We start from the raw sequence: 20,210 nt of genomic DNA on the forward strand, positions 1-20,210 counted from the left end.
TTTATTTTATTTACTGTACTAGCCATCCCCATGCTACGCGTTGCTGTGGCCCAGTCTGGTGATCTGGAAAATAAAGTAATGGTTTCGAATATATGTAATTCCTTTATACTTGTGGGTAGACAGTATTTCTTGCTGTTTCTATGTCAGTGTTGATGTGGAAATTGTCTGGTTTGCCTCCTCTGGAACATGCGACATATAATCGTCCTTCTTTACGGGTCCCTTTCAAATTGATGATACTATATCTCTCTCTGTGTGTGAAACATATATATCTATATCAATGGCTGGATGGTTCTTCATCAGGAGGGCTTTGATTACGTTTTCTTGCCCTGATGAAGGGAGTTGGACTGGATAGCCTTAAGTATGGTGGTTCTGTGTGGGACGTTTGCCCCAATTCTGTGGTTGGTGAGGTTCAGCATACTCTTTGATTGTGGGTGAACTATAAATCCCAGAAATTACAACTCCCAAATGTCAACGTCTTATTTCCCCCAAACTCCATCTGTGTTTATATTTGGGCATATGGAGTATTCGTGCCAAGTTTGGTTCAAATCCGTCATTGTTTGAGTCCAAAGTGCTGTCTGGATGTAGGTGAACTACAACTCCCAAACTCAAAGTGAATGCCCACCAAACCCTTCTAGTATTTTCTGTTGATCATGCGAGTCCTGTGTCCCAAGATTGGTTCAATTCCATCATTGGTGGAGTCCAGAGTACTCTTTGATTGCAGGTGTACTATAAATCCCAGCAACTACAACTCCCAAATTACAAAATCAATTTTTTTAAAGCGAAGGACATACATTGGGTTGTTAGGTGTTTTGTGTCCAAATTTGGTGTCAATTTGTCCAATGATTGTTGAGTTCTCTTAATCCCACAAACGAACATTACATTTTTATTTATATAGATTTATATTCCGCCCTTCTCACCCCGCAGAGGACTCAGGGTGGATTACAATGTACATATACATGGCAAACATTCAATGCCATAGACACACAACATATATAGGCACACAAAGGCTATTTAACTTTCCAGCTTTTGATGAGGATATTCTTGCCACCAGGGGAGCTGTCACTTCACCATCCATTTGTGACACTGCTGAAGTACTTCCTCATTCTTTGCATGCTTGCTGGAGATTTTTATGGCATCGTAAATTAGTAATATTAGCCTCCCCACATATGCGGTAACTAAATTTCCTACTTGACAGATGCAACTGTCTTTCGGGCTGCAAAGGTCGACAGCAAGCTACGCAAATTGGTCGGAAGCTCACTCCGACTCGGGCTGGCTTCGAACTCATGACCTTTTGGTCAGTAGTGATCTTGATGCAGCTGACTCCCAGCCAGCTGTGCCACAGTCCCAATGCTTTCAAAGAATAGTGGGATATCTCGAAAATAGCTGGCCAGAGAAGAGAGAGCCCTTTTGCAAGGAGCAAAGGCATAAGTTGTATATCAAGTGTGCCATCAAAACCTCAAGCATACCCAATGTATTTTGGGCTCTGTTTTTGTTTTACTTATCGGTCTAATGAGGTGGATGAAAATCTGCACCTCACTGAGTTACAGTCAGTTGTACTGGGGAGAGGCTGGGTATATCTCCTTATTACTCCGCTATATTGGCTACTCCTTCGTAATAGTTTTGTGCACGACTGAAATGTGGAAATCAGGGACACCCTTCTAACCAAACTCTGAATGAAGATTCCCCTGTTTTGGCACAGTGCAGCTTTGGAGATCAGCTTTTCCAGCAGGTGATGAAGAGCTTGTTTGTGATGGGTGCTTTTGTTGTGTTTCCCACCTAAGTATGTGTTCCTCCTCCTTGGAAAAGGTAGCATTGGAACTTAACCCCATGCTGAGACCTTATTTTTATGTTGTAGATGGAGGCTCAGCTGTGTTCTGCGCCCTGAACTGATGGATGACCTTTAATGTCCAGTGGGGTTGGGGAGCAAGGGTTTGGCAGGGAGAGAATATGCCTAACTATCCTATACGCAATTTTTCTTCCATGACTCTATCTCTGCCATCATCTTTAGTCCTTTGGTTCCAGGGCTTTTGAGCGATGCTCTTTTCCCCTCCTTCCAGTGTAACGCTGGGCAAGGAATATTTATTTATTGTGTCAGGAGCAAACCAAACAGTTGTATTGCACTTTTTAACAAACAAACAAAACACAAAGTTTGCAAGCTTGGTAGTTGGTTAAATGTCCTTTGAACAGTTGCTGGCCACTTGGAGAGTCTCTGGTGTTACTATAAGGAGGTCCTCCATTGTGCATGTAGCAGGTTGCATTGCAGCAGGTGGTCTGTGGTTTGCTCTTCTCCGCACTCGCATGTCGTGGATTCCACTTTGTAGCCCCATTTCTTAAGATTGGCTCTGCATCTCATGGTACCAGAGCGCAGTCTGTTCAGCGCCTTCCAAGTCGCCCAGTTTTCTGTGTGCCCAGGAGGAAGTCTCTCATTTGGTATCAGCCATGGAGTGAGGTTCTGGGTTTGAGCCTGCCATTTTTGGACTCTCGCTTGCTGAGGTGTTCCAGCAAGTGTCTCTATAGTTCTTAGAAAACTATTTCTAGATTTAAGTCGTTGACATGCTGGCTGATACCCAAACAGGGGATGAGCTGTAGATGTCACTGCCTTGGTCCTTTCACTATTGGCTGCTACTTCCCGGCGGATGTCAGCTGGTGCAATACTGGCTAAACAGTGTAATTTCTCCAGTGGTGTAGGGCGCAGACACCCTGTGATAATGCGGCTTGCCTCATTAAGAGCCACATCCACTGTTTGAAGGTGGTGAGATGTATTCCACACTGGGCATGCATACTCAGCAGCAGAGTAGCATAGAGCAAGGGCAGATGTCTTCACTGTGTCTGGTTGTGATCCCCAGGTTGTGCCAGTCAGCTTTCGTACGATATTGTTTCTAGCACCCACATTTTGCTTGATGTTCAGGCAGTGCTTCTTGTAGGTCAGAGCACGGTCCAGAGTGACTCCCAGGTATTTGGGTGCGCTGCAATGCTCCAGTGGGATCCCTTCCCAGGTCATCCTCAGAGCCCTGAACTGATGGATGACCTTTAATGTTCAGTGGGGTTGGGGAGCAAGGGTTTGACAAGGAGAGAATATATCTAACTAACTATCCTATGAATATGGATAGTTCCTGTTCAACATCTTTATTAATGACTTAGATGAAGGGTTAGAAGGCAGGATCATCAAGTTTGCAGACGACACCAAATTGGGAGGGATAGCCAATACTCCAGAGGACAGGAGCAGGATTCAAAACGATCTTGACAGATTAGAGAGATGGGCCAAAACTAACAAAATGAAGTTCAACAGTGACAAATGCAAGATACTCCACTTTGGCAGGAAAAACAAAATGCAAAGATACAGAATGGGGGACAATGCCTGGCTCGAGAGTAGTACGTGTGAAAAAGATCTTGTAGTCCTCGTGGACAACGAGTTAAACATGAGCCAACAATGTGATGTGGCGGCAAAAAAAGCCAATGGGATTTTGGCCTGCATCAATAGGAGCATAGTGTCTAGATCTAAGGAAGTAATGCTACCCATTCTCTATTCCGCTTTGGTTAGACCACACCTGGAATATTGTGTCCAATTCTGGGCACCACAATTCAAGAGAGATATTGACAAGCTGGAATGTGTCCAGAGGAGGGCGAGTAAAATGATAAAAGGTCTGGAGAACAAGCCCTATGAGGAGCGGCTTAAGGAGCTGGGCATGTTTAGCCTGAAGAAGAGAAGGCTGAGAGGAGATATGATAGCCATGTATAAATATGTGAGAGGAAGCCACAGGGAGGAGGGAGCAAGCTCCTGCTTCCCTGGAGACTAGGATGCAATGGAACAATGGCTTCAAACTACAAGAGAGGATATTCCATCTGAACATGAGGAAGAACTTCCTGACTGTGAGAGCCGTTCAGCAGTGGAACTCTCTGCCCCGGAGTGTGGTGGAGGCTCCTTCTTTGGAAGCTTTTAAGCAGAGGCTGGATGGCCATCTGTCAGGGGTGATTTGAATGCAATATTCCTGCTTCTTGGCAGAAGGGGGTTGGACTGGATGGCCCAGGAGGTCTCTTCCAACTCTATGATTCTATGATTCTTCCATGACTATATCTCTGCCATCATCTTCAGTCCTTTGGTTCCAGAGCTTTTGAGTGATGCTCTTTTCCCCTCCATCCAGTGTAATGCTGGTCAAGGAAGGATTAAGGGAAGGGAGTTGGGTTCCTAGAGAGGCAGGAAAGAAGTGGACTTCCTCATACCTGCCTTTCCTGTCCCTCTAGGAACCAAACTCCCTCCTCTTAACCCTTCCTTGCCTGGCTGGGAGAGGAGAGTTGGCCCTGTCAGCTTCTCCTTCCTCCTCCTCCTCCTCTTAGCCTATCTCTTTCCTCCTCCTCCTCTTCTTCTCCTTCTGGTGAGTCTTCTTCCCATTCCTTCTCCAAAGGGCCAAAGAGGGACAGAAGTCCAACACACCTGGAGGGAGGGCCAAAGTGGGCCCAGGCCTGTTTCATCCACAGGTGGGCCTCCTAGCTCACATGGAGACACACACATTGACCAAGAACAACGAAAACAACAATGTTCTAAGCTCTCCTCCTTGAAAGGAGATGCAGCATGCCCTTAGTCACATGTGACATAGAGACATGGGGGGCTGATGCAAAGGGGATTGGGGGTCATCACAACAGACCAACTGGGGGATCCTTCAGAGGAGGGAGAGGCAAGCAGAGAGAGGCCCATGGACTTTCCCCTGCCCACCCACTCACCTGTCTGCCTGGGTCCTCTTTTCCCCCCATAAGTTTTTCCAATAATTCAGAGTTTCTGTTTGTCATCTGGATTTCCAAGTATTTTACTTTAATCGCTATATTGATTTTTGTCTCTTGTTTCAAAGTCTCTTGGTTCTTCTCTACAAGAAAGGCTATGGATCAGCTGAAGGAATTACAGGGGATTCAGTGTGGGTTGGGACTGAATGGGAGCTCAATGGGAAGCCAGGTGGGTCTGGAGGCCGGAGAAGCAGAGGCCCAAGTGGAAAGAGGGCCCGGCATTACCCACCCTGGTCATTCCACAGATATATAAAGCCATTTTCCTAGTTCCAATAGACCTCACTACCTCTGAGGATGCTTGCCATAGATGCAGGCGAAACGTCGGGAGAAAATGCCTCTAGAACATTTATTTATTTTCAAAGTTTTCTATACCGAGCTTCTCACCTCTTAGAGGGACTCAGCCCGGTTTACAACCATAAAAACATACAATCAGTAAAATATCATAGTTCATAATTACAATAACACATTTAAAATAACAAGTAAATTTAAAACTACGGTGGTCAGTCATCATATTAAAAACAAGTATACCTCATCTGCCATCCACAATCCTAGGGTGCTGTCTCATTCATCGAAAGCCTGTCTCCACAACCACGTCTTCACCTGTTTCCTGAATGTCAGGATAGATGGGGCGGTTCTGACCTCTGGTGGGAGAGAGTTCCATAGTCGCGGGGCCACCACCGAGAAGGCCCTGTCCCTCGTCCTCACCAGGCGCGCTTGTGAGGCCGGTGGGACTGAGAGCAGGGCCTCTCCAGACGATCTTAGTAATCTTGATGGTACGTAGGGGAGAATACGTTCGGCCATATAGTCCGAAGAAACCTACAACAACCCAAATAAAGGACTTCTTTTTTGGTTTTTTTACTTTTTAACAAAACACCTCCCAAAGTGTGTTGTCTAATTCTGTCTTTCTTTTACAGAGGAAAGGTGATTGTTGGCTAAGAATTTTGGAGTCGAGCCTGTTCAGGGATTGCTTCCCCTTGTGAGAAAAAGAAGAGCATCTAGGGTGGTTCCAACATGGAGAGACACAACTCACCTGGACCTGAAGCAGGCAAGGTCCCTGGGAGCAGTGGGGAATTCTGGGAAAGAACTAGGCAGACGATCCTGGATGAGCACATACAGTTCCAGCGCTTCAGGCATTCCTCCTACCGAGAGGGCGAGGGACCCAGAGAAGTTTGCAGCCGCCTCCACTCTCTCTGCCGCCAGTGGCTGAAGCCAGAGCAACACACCAAGGCGGAGATGCTGGACCTGGTGATCCTGGAGCAGTTCCTGAGCATCCTGCCCCCAGAGATGGGGAGCTGGGTCCGAGAGTGTGGGGCAGAGACCTCTTCCCAGGCGGTGGCCCTGGCGGAAGGCTTCCTCCTGAGTCGGGCAGAGGAGAAGCGGGAAGGACAGGTGAGAGCATCTCCTCTTGGTGTCATTCACCTTGGGACTGGTGGAGAGATTAAACGTACATCCGGCCTCTCTTCCAAGATGGGACCAATGTGAGGGAGAAGCTGTCTCTGCTCCCTTGGCCTCTTTTCCTACCTGCTCTGCCCCTCCCTCTGTCACCTCCATATCCACTGTAAGCTCAGTTGCTCCTCTACTTGAAAATGATGAGAGGTGGAATATGGCCAATGTCACAATTTAATTTCTGCACATTTGGAAAAAAAATTATTTTCTATACTTTCTCCATGCTACTTCTAAACTTCCCTGTGATCTTTCAGACCCAAAATAACTGTATTGAAGTCCAGCCTGATGTCCCTGCATCAAATGCTACCCAGAGCCTCAGGCTGAAGGAGATCAAGCAGGAAGGAGATGACACTCCAGCCTTGCAGGGTAAGAAGGAACCCTTCTGGATGTTTTATACCATTGTAAAGTAACCTTCAGGGGGTTGTAGATTAGAACAACCAGACCGTGCACATTCAGGATCATTTGGCCATGAGATCAGTATATAGGTAGCATTTGGTTGCAAAAGGTGTAATTTCAGTGTGATATGGAGTTTTCTTCTACATTTGTGTTCTGTTTGGTGGGACTGAAAATTCAGCCCCTCAGTATCTTCTCATATGGGACCTGAAGCTAAGATGAGCTGGAAGACAAACAGAAAACAAATGATAAATTTAGTCAATTGAAATACCAAGCCCAGTACTAGTTTCAATCCAAGCTACTTAACGCACTGCTTGAAATAAAATGGCCTAAACGCCAAAATTATACATATTTCTGGGCTGGAGAAATCTCCAATGTTCATAGGGTCATTTCCTAATAGGTTTCTATTTAGGACTGCAATTTTCACCTCTGAGACATGTTTATGTGATAAGCTTTCCACCCCTTGCTCTCTCTCTCTCTCTCAGGGGCTGGAATGATGTTGTTGCCGAATCCACAGTCGCATCTTCCGCTTTGTGACGGAGTGGAACTGAATCAGGTAAGCAGAAGGATTCCTGGGAGAGGAGGAAGGGAGATGCCCGGGGGTTATTTGTTGCAAGCTTAATCACCAAACATCTCTTGAAACAGAAAAGATTGAACCAACAAAAACATAAATCATTTCAAAGAGATTCTTGTAATTATTTTTCTTGATTTCCCTGATGTGAGAAGGAAATGTTTTCTTTTTCCAGCAGGGCCCAATCGCCTTTGAGGACGTGGCTGTGTATTTCTCCCTGGAGGAGTGGGTTCTCCTGAATCCTGATCAGATAGCCTTACACGTGCAGATCATGGAGGAGATTCATGGGATGGTGGACTCTCTTGGTAAGGCTCCCTCACTGATGGGGATTTTTATTTCAAAATGCAGGATCCCAGTCAGCTTCTCTGTGGTTAGTAGTATCCTAAATCATCCCAGTCATTGAGGGTCCCCAAAGTAGGGCTTATGTTAGAAATATATGATATATTAGTAATATATGGGTGCCTTAGTCTTTCTGATACAGAGAACAATCTCTCTTCTTGTTCTCTCAGCTGATTTGCTGTTTAGAAAACCCATCAAGAGTAATCACCCCATATCAGTCACACTATCTCTCTCTCTCTCTCTCTCTCTCTATCTATTTATCTATCTGTGGGTGTGTGTGTGAGAGAGAGAGAGAGGGGTAGAGGGAGGAAGCAGATTGGCTGGAGAGAGGGGCCGGAGAATGGATCATCAAAAAGAACAAACTTCCCCTGGCTACAGATATGCAGACACAACTATACATCTTATTATCAGTGTGGTATTCAACCTTGTTTTTCCTCCCAACCAGGCAAGTTAATGTCTGGTTGTCTGAAGTGAAGCTCTCTTTCTACGCTGCCTCTCTTAGCACACGAACATCCCCTGGCCTCAGTCATTCGCAAGATGGTGACCTGCAACATAATGCGTTCTATGTTCTGTGCTTGTGAATGTTTGGGGCTTGGGATTTTTTGTGCACTGGGAGAAGCATATAGCAATAATCAAACTCTATGCGTCTCTCATTCAAGTGGTAAGAGTGTCATTTATGGTAGGTTCACAATTGCAGAAATGTAGCTGTTTCCAATAGAGTGCATGTTTTGAAACACTATGTATATTTATTCCACCCTAAATGTTCAGAAATTCATCAGGAGAGAATGCTTCTAGAATATGACCATATAGCCTGAAAAACCTACAACAACCCAGTGATTCCAGCCATGGAAGCCTTCGACAATACATAGTTAGGAAATAGCTAATATATCCACTGCCAATTCCCTAAATTCTCATATGTGAAGGAGTTGTATGTAAAAACTGGGCAGAATTATACAGCTGTTGAAACCAGAGCAATTGAATGAACAGTCCACAGAATGGTATTTCCAAGAAGCAGTAGACAGTCCACAGAATGGTAATAAAGTCTCTGTTATTGCGGCATCAGGATTTATCAGCAGCTCTTACCTCTGGTGCACAGCCTTGTAATTCCGCACAAACCAGGATGGTTTGGAGGCAGTATCCACTCTCTCAAAACCGATGTCAAATGTGGTGTTACGTGGGTGTCAGTATATCTGGCTTAATTCTGCAGACATTCCTTTTTTTGTTCCCTTCTCTGCCTTCATTATTCTTCTCCTCTTTTTCTTTACAGTCACTGTCTTGTATCTTTCCAGTTTTGTCAGGCAAAACTATAACAATCTCTGCAGCACTCTGAAATTAGCTATGGGACCCTCTACGTTGGAGCAGAAAACATGGGAAGAGAGGACTGGAGGTTGGGGGAGAGAAATGAAAAGGAGGGAGCAATTGTGAAATGGGTGGTAGCAAGGTACTATTTTAGCTAGAGAAAAAGGCAAGCATTGGAATGTGAAGGGAAAAGGCATCCATTCCCCCAGAGAGAAGGAGACTGAATAGAAAAGCCAGACTGGGCTGAGGAACAGGTAGCCTCTGGAGCATATGTTATTCACCTCTCCCTTAGAGGCTCCAGGCAGTCAAAGAGTGTCCATCTTTACTGAACAAGGGGTGGGGAGAGGACAGCATTTATATCTTCTTTTCCTCCATATCTATATTGTTTCAAGGATCATTTCAATCTTCTTCTCATACAATTTCTCTAGAGTTCTTATCACTCATACTGAAGAATGATTGTTTTTGTCGTCCTTCTTCACAGCAGATAACTGGAACACCAAACAAAGGAAGCATTTGGGACACAACGAGTGCCTTCCTAGACACCAGCAAGCCCAGAATAAAGACGAAGTTTCTGCCAGAGAAACGCCCTACAAATGCAATGTATATGAGCAAGGTTTTACCCAAGATGTGGCACTTGTGCTTAACAAGACACTCCATGCTAGAGAAAGCCATCTTAAATGGAAAGAATCAGCAAAATGTGTTGCTGATTATAAAATGTCAGATCTGAGCCAACAAGAAATCTTTGAAGAAGCTGAAGATTTCATAAGCCAGGATTGTGTCAAATCTTTTATCCAGAGTTCACACTTATTGAAACACGAGAGACTTCACACAGGACATGAACTGTACAGATGCCAAGAATGTGGGAAATGTTTTCCATACAGTTCACAATTGGTGAGGCATGAAAGACTCCACACAGGAGAGAAGCCATATCAATGCCAGGAGTGTGGGAAATGTTTTACTAACAGTTCGAGCTTGGTGAGCCACAAAAGACTCCACACAGGAGAGAAGCCATACCAATGCCAGGAGTGTGGGAAATGTTTTCCTTGGAAGTCATCACTTCTGAAACACCAGAGCATCCATACAGGAAAGAAGCCGTACAAATGCCAGGATTGTGGAAAATGTTTTACTCAGAATTCATCCCTTGTAAGCCACCAGAGAAGCCATACAGGAGAAAAACCATACAGATGCCCAGATTGTGGGAAATGTTTTTCCTACAGTTCATACTTGGTGTGGCACAAAAGACTCCACACAGGAGAGAAGCCACACAAATGCCAGGAATGTGGGAAATGTTTTGTTCAAAGTTCATCCCTTGTGACCCATGAGAGAATTCACACAGGAGAAAAACCATACAGATGCATGGATTGTGGGAAATGTTTTGCTCACACTTCATCCCTTACGAAGCACCAGAGAATGCACACAGGTTAAAAAACATGTACAAGGAGAGGCATGTGGGAATTTTTTTTGTCAGGGTTCATACTTTTTGAACCATCAGAGAGTACATACAGGAGAGAAATCATCCAGAAAGCTGGGACAAAACTAATAAAATGTATTGCAACAGGAATATGGTGGGTTCTGGACATTCTGGTGCAGAAGACTAAACATTCAACATTTCCCGATGAACACGTGTGATTCCCCTGGCTTCAAGTAGCACTTGGCTTGACTTTGGACTGATTTTTTAATTTTGAACTCTGTTCAGTTTTTTGTTACCTATTTTGCTTTCCTTGACTGGAGACTACTTTGGAGAACTCTTTTGATACTCCGGACACTGACATCACCATGGGACCGGACTGTCTTTCCCCTAGTAAGCCTTTGTGGGTAAACATCTGATTTCAAACAGGATGCTTTGAGAAGTTCTGCCTAAGATTTGGTCCTTTCTTGTCATTTGAATCCCTAAGTAGGGGTCCTGTTCCTGGGGCAGCAGAAAGCAAGCTCCCTGTGACAATCCTTCAGATGGTTAAAGACGAAAAAAGCCCTTCTTCAAGCCCCATGCCTTCCCACCAGGACCCTCACCTCTTGCCGTGCACCTTTCCAGGCAATGACTAACTCTGCTGCTCCTTTGATATGTATTTCTCATCTCGCCCCCACGTAATATAAAAGCCGCCTCTGTTTGGAAAATTTACTGCGCATGTGGCAAAAGAGAGAGAAAGGGAGGCCCGTACGTGCACAGCAATTGCAGGGAGGAAGGTGCACACCTCCCTCTCCCCTCCTATCACCATGCATGCACCCTCCAGCTATATTGGTGTGTAGAAAGACCGAGTGTGCCGCGAGAGGAAGAGAGAGGGAGGCACGTGCGCAGCCTCTCTGCATGGCATACACCTCCCTCCCCTCTTCTTCTCACCGCGCATGCATCCTCTCTGTTCTCTGCACAGCAACTTAGCTGGGTTGCTGTGTGGAGAGCAAAGAGGTGCATGCACGGCGATGGGGGAGGCAGGTGTGTGCCTCCCTTTCTCTTCCTCTCGGGAGGGGAGGAAAGAAGGGAGGGAGGAAGGAAGGAAGGTAGCCAGGAAGAGGAGGCACCCAGTCCTCAAGAGCAGGCCAGCCTTCCTTGTCCTCCTTGTCCTCCTCTCCTTGGGTGGCCTTCCTCACCTCCTGGGGAGTATAATAAGTTGTACTGCTTTTTTGGAATTTGACTGGAGGGATAGGCTTAGGCTTGTGAGAGAGAACAGAAGGCGCGTGCATGCGCAGATACACCCACAAGAAAAAGACTAGTGGTAGAGTCAAAGGAACAACACAATCAGTTGTTAATGTTTTTGGGGAGGAAACTGCAGCCAGCAGAGGGTCTAGAACAGACACACATTCCCAGTGGTGAGGGGCAACACAACAGGAATAGGTATTTTTGTGATTTTTAAATTTATAGTTATTCCTGAAGGTGCAATTCTTATGACTACGAATACTAGTATTATCAAAATAACAACAATAATATTTTATGTGCTGATGGAGGTGTTGGAGAGAGACAATGGGTTCTGCTGTCTTGGCAAAGCTTCCACAGAAGCCCAATTCCATTGTTGTTATTATTAGGTGGCAACAGTATTATTATTATTATTATTATTATTATTATTATTATTACATGAAATTAAGAAGGCAGACAGACTACAAAGGATATAGGGTTACTGTTGTTAGAGGAAGACGAGTGGGACTTTGTTGTTTTGCTGGTACAATTCTTACGAATGAATACTAGTACAAACAATAATAACCATAAATAACATATTACGATACATAGCATATATTAAATATTAATAAATGACTAACAACAGATGTAATAAGAAATCATGAGGTCTGGAGGCCGTCATGCTGGTGGTGCTGGCTTGGGGTCAAGTGCCAGTGGCCAATTGGGATCACAACAGGTTTCCAGAGGGAGAGGGAGAGGAGGTACTACAACAAGAATGCCAATCACTGCAATCAGATCCTCTCATAATACCACAAAGAGTACAAAGAACAACAACATTTAATTTGGAGGCTGCTACTGATGCACAGCCTCAGGATGTTGAGGAAGCCTTCAAGATACCACTGCCACTGTTATTTCAAATTCTCACCAGTAGTCCCAGTGGGGACAAGACAGTGGAACTTGTGCAGGAGTGGGAGGAAGAGGATGATATGGTGGTGGTCACGTCCAGCCAAACCTTCATCCACTTCACCATAGAGCTTTGAACTTGCACTTCTGCAGCCCACTCTTACCTCTCTCTGACTGCACATTGGTGGGAGAGAGAGGGGAACATAGAGACATCACTGCTGGGCCATGATACATGTTGAAGTCATGGACGAGGGCCACACTGCTGCGCAGCTCACCGAGGTCATAGAACGCATGATTGATGTGTGGCTTCCTGACAATGCCTTTTCTCTCTTCCACCTTCAATAAGAGTGGGAAATTGCCTAATTTTCTTGCTGCTGAACATGGAAATGAGTTCACTGGGTTCTCAGCATTCACTGGGTTAGGGAAATAGAATTTCCACAAAAGTGGAGAAAACAGAAATAGAACCACTATTTTTTACATTTGCAAATCTCTAGGAATCTCTCTAGAAACCCCTAGGTCCTCCATCACAATGCTACAGCCAATTTCCAGTGAAAGGAGACCACATGGTAGTGCTGGGAGACCTAGAGATTGGGAATGTATTAATCAAATCCATAAAAAAAAATCTATTCCACAAAATTCAAACCTTTATGGAGGATTGACTGGTGGAGATGGTCTCTTGAAAGCAAAGTGATGGTTCATTTGCAGAACAAAACAGAATTGTGGAATCATAGAACACAACAGAGATTTTATTGTCATCCTAGGGGTGGGATACCACAGTTGGATTCTCTATCTCAGCTCCACATTTTACTAGAAAGGTAAAACCATAAGGAACCGTATGTTCTTTCACAAGTTTGTTGACTTGGGACCCATCAATACTCTCAAAATATCCATTGTGAGAGGTGACTGCTCACGCTCACGCTTTGTGGTGGCTTCCTGACCTACAATGGTTGAAAGCTTTGGTCATGTCTGGGATTGCAATTGTCATAATGTTATTGATATTTTTGTGTTGTTTCATTCCGATAATTGTGTTTGTAGAGTTACCTTGACTTTTGCAGTGGCCCCTATAAAGACTGAACAGATGCAACTCTTGGATGTTGTTCCCAACAGAGAATACACCCCTAGGTTGGAAGAAACATCCCGAGTGTATGCTGATCACTGTCCAGAACAGGGGGTCATTGTGTGGCAATAGATTAACAGCTTCTTTGCTCTGCTTATGTAAACCTGCTTGATTTGCTCCGCTGAAAAGCTTTGCAAAAATAAAAAGCCTGTAATGGGGAAGACGTCGCTTTAAAAGGAATTTTCATGGATGCTTCCAATGATTGAAAATTCTATGTTCTTGCTTTTGCAGAGGGCCTTTGTTTGCAAAAATGCTGATGTGTAGAGATGAGTTGCCAAGGACCAGAGTTGGACAGAAAGTACTCCCTAATACTCCCTTAATTTCCCAGCTGCATGAAGTACCGACCTATAGATACTTTCCAACTGAGTCTACATGGCCAGAAAAAATAGACTATAGTTGTGCCATTGTTAAGATCCCACATGTTCCTTCATGCCTGTCAAAGTCATAAGGAGCCAATTAAATTTGTATTAACCATCTTAGACCAATGAGATAATTGATCTTTGAACACCAATAAGAATGTTTTTTTCAATTTTCTGTGAAAATGATAAAAAGCCATGCAACCCCATTTCAAGTTGTGACAAAACCTTTTCATGCACTTATTTTGTTGTTATTGCTAGGCCTGCAATAAAAGCCTTTGTAGAAAGAATCCAACTTATAGCCTCTTCCTTGCATTGATGCCTGGGCCTTTGAGGGGATTCCTAAGCTTGTGCATTTGGGGTGCTGATGAGCCTGTGCCCCTAAATCGGTGCCCCTTCAGTTGTTGTCTATTTGTTCAGTCGCTTCCGACTCTTCATGTAAGGAAGGGAGGGAGGAAAGAAGGAAGGACAATAGGGGAGAAGGGAAGGAGAAAGAGGGAGGGAAGGAGGAAGGGAAGGGAAGGAAGGATAGTGTTGCACTCCAGGCCAGGAAGTAGCCCTCTGACTTAACAATGCCACACAGCTGAGAAAAAATGCAAGCAGTTTATTGAAGGTAATTTAAAAGAGCATTAGCAGTAAAAACACTCCAAAGTAGTAGGCAAATCCAAGTACATAAAAAGATAAGCACCGGGATTGTGGCGCAGCTGGCTGAGTATCAGCTGCATTAAGATCACTCTGACCAAAAAGGTCATGAGTTTGAAGCCAGCCCGGGTTGGAGTGGGTTTCCAACCAATTGTGTGTAGCCTGTTATTGACCTTTGCAACCCGAAAGAGAGTTGCATCTGTCAAGTAGGAAAATAAGGTACCACCTTAAAGTGTGGGGAGGCTAAATTAACTGATTTATGAGGCCATAAAGAAGACTCCAGCAAAGCATTCCAGCGGGGAAGCTTGCGGGGGATACGGAAGTGCTTAATCAGCGTCGCAGATGGACGATGAAAGCGACAGCTCCCCTGGCGGCCAGAAAAAGTTAAATAGCCTCTGTGTATGTCTGTATATGTTTGTATGTCAAAAATTGGCATTGAATGTTTGCCATATATGTGTACATTGTAATCCGCCCTGAGTCCCCTGCAGGGTGAGATGGGCGGAATATAAAAACTGTAAATAAATAAATAAATAAGCAGGAACAAATAATCCAGGAAATAAATCCATCAGAGTACATAAAAACTAACCCAGAAACTTCCAAGGTAAAACTCCAAACATTAATAAGGAAATCAAACAAGGTATACCATGAATATATCCAAGGAAAGACAGCAAGGTTCACCGCGAGGTTCCAACATTACTTCAGTTCCAACATTGCTTTGTCTGACCACAGATTCTGTATTTGCACTTTTATCCCCTGATCTACTCTATATTCCCGCCAGAAATGGGTTTCTTTTCAGTCTTGACTCTGTTATCAATTTCTGTCTCAACCTGGCAGAGCGCCTGAGAGATTGTTGTGCTATTCTGTTCTGTCTGAAAACAAGCCTTCTATCTTCTAGCGCATTAATTTCTGCAGCTGGGCCAGGTGCTGAGCTTTTCTCAGGGTCAAAGACCTTGGAATTCTCCGGTAACAATTCAGGCCCTCTTCCATAGACCATCCCATCATCCCCAAACTCTTCAGGAACATTTTCATCAGCAAAGACACTTTGAACAGGAATCCTATTGTCATTCTCTGCATCTAAAGCACCCTCATCATTAGAAACAGCATCGTCATTGTCATTCTAGCCCTTCATCCTTAATGACTTAGATGAAGGGTTAGAAGGCATGATCATCAAGTTTGCAGATGACACCAAATTGGGAGGGATAGCCAAGACTCCAGAGGACAGGAGCAGGATTCAAAATGATCTTGACAGATTAGAGAAATGGGCCAAAACTAACAAAATGAAGTTCAACAGGGAGAAATGCAAGATACTCCACTTTGGCAGAAAAAACGAAATGCAAAGATACAGAATGAGGGACAATGCCTGGCTCGAGAGCAGTACGTGTGAAAAAGATCTCAGAGTCCTCGTGGACAACAAGTTAAACATGAGCCAACAATGTGATGTGGCAGCAAAAAAAGCCAATGGGATTTTGGCCTGCATCAATAGGAGCATAGTGTCTAGATCTAGGGAAGTCATGCTACCCCTCTATTCCGCTTTGGTTAGACCACACCTGGAATATTGTGTCCAATTCTGGGCACCACAATTGAAGAGAGATATTGGCAAGCTGGAATGTGTCCAGAGGAGGGCGACTAAAATGATCAAGGGCCTGGAGAACAAGCCCTATGAGGAGCGGCTTAGGGAGCTGGGCATGTTTAGCCTGAAGAAGAGAAGGTTGAGAGGAGATATGATAGCCATGTATAAATATGTGAGAGGAAGTCACAGGGAGGAGGGAGCAAGCTTGTTTTCTGCTTCCCTGGAGACTAGGACGCAGAACAATGGCTTCAAACTACAAGAGAGGAGATTCCATCTGAACATGAGGAAGAATTTCCTGACTGTGAGAGCCGTTCAGCAGTGGAACTCTCTGCCCCGAAGTGTGGTGGAGGCTCCTTCTTTGGAAGCTTTTAAGCAGAGGCTGGATGGCCATCTGTCAGGGGTGCTTTGAATGCAATATTCCTGCTTCTTGGCAGAATGGGGTTGGACTGGATGGCCCATGAGGTCTCTTCCAACTCTTTGATTCTATGATTCTATGTGTGTGTTATTTCTCTCCCTGCATCTCAGGGCCACTGCTTTTTGCTGTGACCTGGGCCATTGTGTGTGTGTGTGTGTGTGTGTGTGTGTGTGTGATTTGTGTGGCTTAGTGGCAGCTGGAGCTGGATTCTCCAGCAGGCTCCTCTCCAGTCTCCTGCCTGACTTTTCATTCTTGTTGTGCTTCTCAAGTCAATCAGAGGCACCAGTTTCATGCTTAAAGCTCAAGGGAGGGAGGAGGGAGTCCTCCAGAGCAGAAGAGCCTCTATTTACCTCTCAGCCTAGAAGCCCCCCCTCTTCCGCTTCCTCCTCGCAGCTTGTCTCCTCTTCCTTCCGCTTCTTCTTTTTCCGGTAAGTCCTTCTTGTCATAGATGAACATTTTCAGCTGCCTAATAATAATAATAATAATAATAATAATAATAATAATAATAATAATAATAATAATAATAACAACAACAATAACAATAACAACAACAATAACAAATGTGTATACACACACACACACACACATAATGTGATTTTTGGCTGAGCATTTTGGAGAAGAACCTGTTCAGGGGTTTCTTTCCCTTGACAGCGACTAAAATGATCAAGGGTCTGGAGAACAAGCCCTATGAGGAGCGGCTTAGGGAACTGGGCATGTTTAGCCTGAAGAAGAGAAGGCTGAGAGGAGATATAATAGCCATGTATAAATATGTGAGAGGAAGCCACAGGGAGGAGGGAGCAAGCTTGTTTTCTGCTGCCCTGGAGACTAGGACGCAAGGGAACAATGGCTTCAAACTACAAGAGAGGAGATTCCATCTGAACATGAGGAAGAACTTCCTGACTGTGAGAGCCGTTCAGCAGTGGAACTCTCTGCCCCAGAGTGTGGTGGAGGCTCCTTCTTTGGAAGCTTTTAAACAGAGGCTGGATGGCCATCTGTCGGGGGTGATTTGAATGCAATATTCCTGCTTCTTGGCAAAATGGGGTTGGACTGGATGGCCCATGAGGTCTCTTCCAACTCTTTGATTCTATGATTCTATAAGAGAAGAAGGAGGAAAAGCATCTTTGATCCAGTTTGCTTCTTCGTCAAACAGTGGTTCCAACATGGAGAGACCCAACTCACCTGGACTTCTCAGTACAAGCTGTTTTTGAATTGCGTAGGTCAACAGTAAGCTGGGCTTAATAGTCGGTTGGTAGATGTTAGAACTGCTGGCAATTTTACCAGGTGTGCTAAACTATCTCTCTATCTATACACACACACACCCAAATATACCAGTTCCCTTTGTTACCTGCTGCAGTTTGGTTTCAGGGCACCGCCATGAATGCCAAAATGCATGAATGCCCACCATTCATTATCAGCGGTGGTCAGGGGAGCATTCGCACAATTAAAACTTGTGCGCCAGTTGCGTCCGTACCTTGGGAAGGCTGACTTGGCCACGGTAGTACACGCTTTGGTTACATCCCGCTTAGATTACTGCAATGCTCTCTACGTGGGGTTGCCTCTGAAGACTGCCCGGAAGCTGCAGCAAGTACAACGCGCGGCAGCCAGATTACTAACGGGTGCTGGGTACAGGGAGCACACCACTCCGCTGTTACACCAGCTCCACTGGCTGCCAATTAGCTTCCAAGCACAATTCAAAGTGCTGGTGTTAACCTGTAAAGCCCTAAACGACTCCGGCCCTGTTTACCTCTCCGAACGTATTCTCCCCTATGAACCATCAAGACCACTAAGATCGTCTGAAGAGGCTCTGCTCTCAGTCCCACCGCCTGCACAAGCACGGCTGGTGGGGACGAGGGACAGGGCCTTCTCGATGGTGGCCCCTCGACTTTGGAACTCCCTGCCATTAGAGATCAGAACTGCCCCCTCCCTCATGACGTTCAGGAAACTAACAAAGACCTGGTTGTGGAACGCGGCATTTGACAACTGATTTAATTCTTTGCCCACATGAAAGGAGGATGATGAATGGTATTGTGATGGTGTCGGACGATTTGGCTCTTTTAACTGTGATGATAATGTTTTAGCAGCAGCCAGGATGCTAACCGGGGCTCATTATCAAGAGAGGTCTACCCCTCTGTTCAAGGAGCTCCACTGGCTGCCATTTATTTTCCGAGCCCAATTCAAGGTGCAGGTGCTTACCTACAAAGCCCTAAACGGTTTGGGACCACCCTACCTGCGTGACCGCATCACCATCTACGAACCCACACGCTCGCTTCGGTCATCTGGAGAGGCCCTGCTCGTGATCCCACCCACGTCGCAAGCGCGCTTGGTGGGGACACGTGACAGGGCCTTTTCTGTGGCGGCCCCCCGACTTTGGAACGCCCTCCCAAAAGATCTCAGACAGGCCCCCACTCTAGCCGTTTTCAGAAGGAATTTAAAAACTTGGCTGTTCCGTTGTGCCTTCTCAGACTAGGAATCCCCACCCCAAGTCCTAGTAGCACCTTAGCATAACTAATTATTGCTGCACACTGCACTTTTAATCCCACGTGCCTCCTACCATTTCAGCACTTTTAACCCTTGTACCCCAGTGCGCCGGCCGAACCAGTTTTAATAATGTCTTGATGTACTGCTATTGTTGTTATTTTGCTTATTGTTTGATTTGCTTTGTTATTGTGGTGTTATGCTATTTTGTTTATTGCTGATTTGCTTGCTATTGTGATGTTATGCTCTCTATTGTATTGTTGTTTTGAGGCTTCGGCCTGTGTAAGCCGCATCGAGTCCTTCGGGAGATGCTAGCGGGGTACAAATAAAGTTAATAATAATAATAATAATAATAGTGTGTATGGTGCTGATATTTTAATCGTGTAATGAAGTGGCATTGTGTTGTTATTGTATATTCTTTGTATGTTAACACATGTTGTGAACCGGTCTGAATCCCTCTTTGAAGGTGAGAGGGTCGGTATATAAAACCTCGAAATAAATAATAATAAATAATAATATGCAATGGCATAGTAAAATGAAGTCCCTTATATCAAGGTTTGCATTTGGGAGGAAGTTTGGAGGAGGTCTGTTTCCAAGCTGTGGATGTTTGAATTCATGAGTACAGAGAGCTGATTGTATGTTCATGCAGATACAGGTAGAATGAATGTTGCGCAATTGAAAGGTCATCTAATGTAATTTAATGATTGAAAAGCTCTTGAAATGAGTGGAAACCTTCTTTTGAGGTAGTTTTTGTGTTTGTTTGTTTTTTAAAAAGGTTTATGGATAATAAATACAACAGATGAAGTAACAATACAACAATTCTTTATTGATTAGTAAATTTTGACCATATCAAAACATGCAAACATACAAAACATACACATACAATAAAACCATATATATTCATATATAGTTTTATTGTATGTGTATGTTTTGTATGTTTGCATCATGGCCTACTGGCCTGTCGACCCACTTCTAAATAATTGAGCAATTACAAGGTAAAAAGGTTAAAAGATTAAAAATTGTTTAATTCCTTAAAATAGGGTTAGGGTGGGGGGCATGGGTAGGTAAAATTTGTGGCGTGACCATGTTAAGTTTTTAAGTTTGAGTTTTGTTGAATATGACATAATCATGGAGGAATAGTCTGAGTTGGGACTGGGTTGAGAAATAAAGGGAAGGGGATTGGATTAGCAGAGGCCTAAGTGAAAGGAGGAGCCAGCCTTATTTGGCTGTGGAATAAATTAAGAGATTGTTATTTGACTCGCCAATAAAAAGCCACCTTTACCTTCTCACCTAATTCTGT

At 44.5% G+C, this 20,210-nt stretch overlaps 1 protein-coding gene and 1 pseudogene across 1 annotated transcript in view; one reads left to right on the forward strand and one right to left on the reverse strand.

Moving 5' to 3' along the window:
* LOC132765774 (zinc finger protein 850-like) overlaps nt 1-20,210 on the reverse strand; it is a 1,095,673-nt gene that overhangs the window by 865,209 nt on the left and 210,254 nt on the right. The gene's annotated exons all lie outside the window — the stretch shown is intronic.
* The window catches only part of LOC132766020 (zinc finger protein 850-like), a 64,560-nt pseudogene that overhangs the window by 10,743 nt on the left and 33,607 nt on the right, over nt 1-20,210 (forward strand).

Source organism: Anolis sagrei, chromosome 2 (genome assembly GCF_037176765.1).
Source record: "Anolis sagrei isolate rAnoSag1 chromosome 2, rAnoSag1.mat, whole genome shotgun sequence".
In the NCBI taxonomy this organism is placed as follows: domain Eukaryota; kingdom Metazoa; phylum Chordata; class Lepidosauria; order Squamata; family Dactyloidae; genus Anolis; species Anolis sagrei.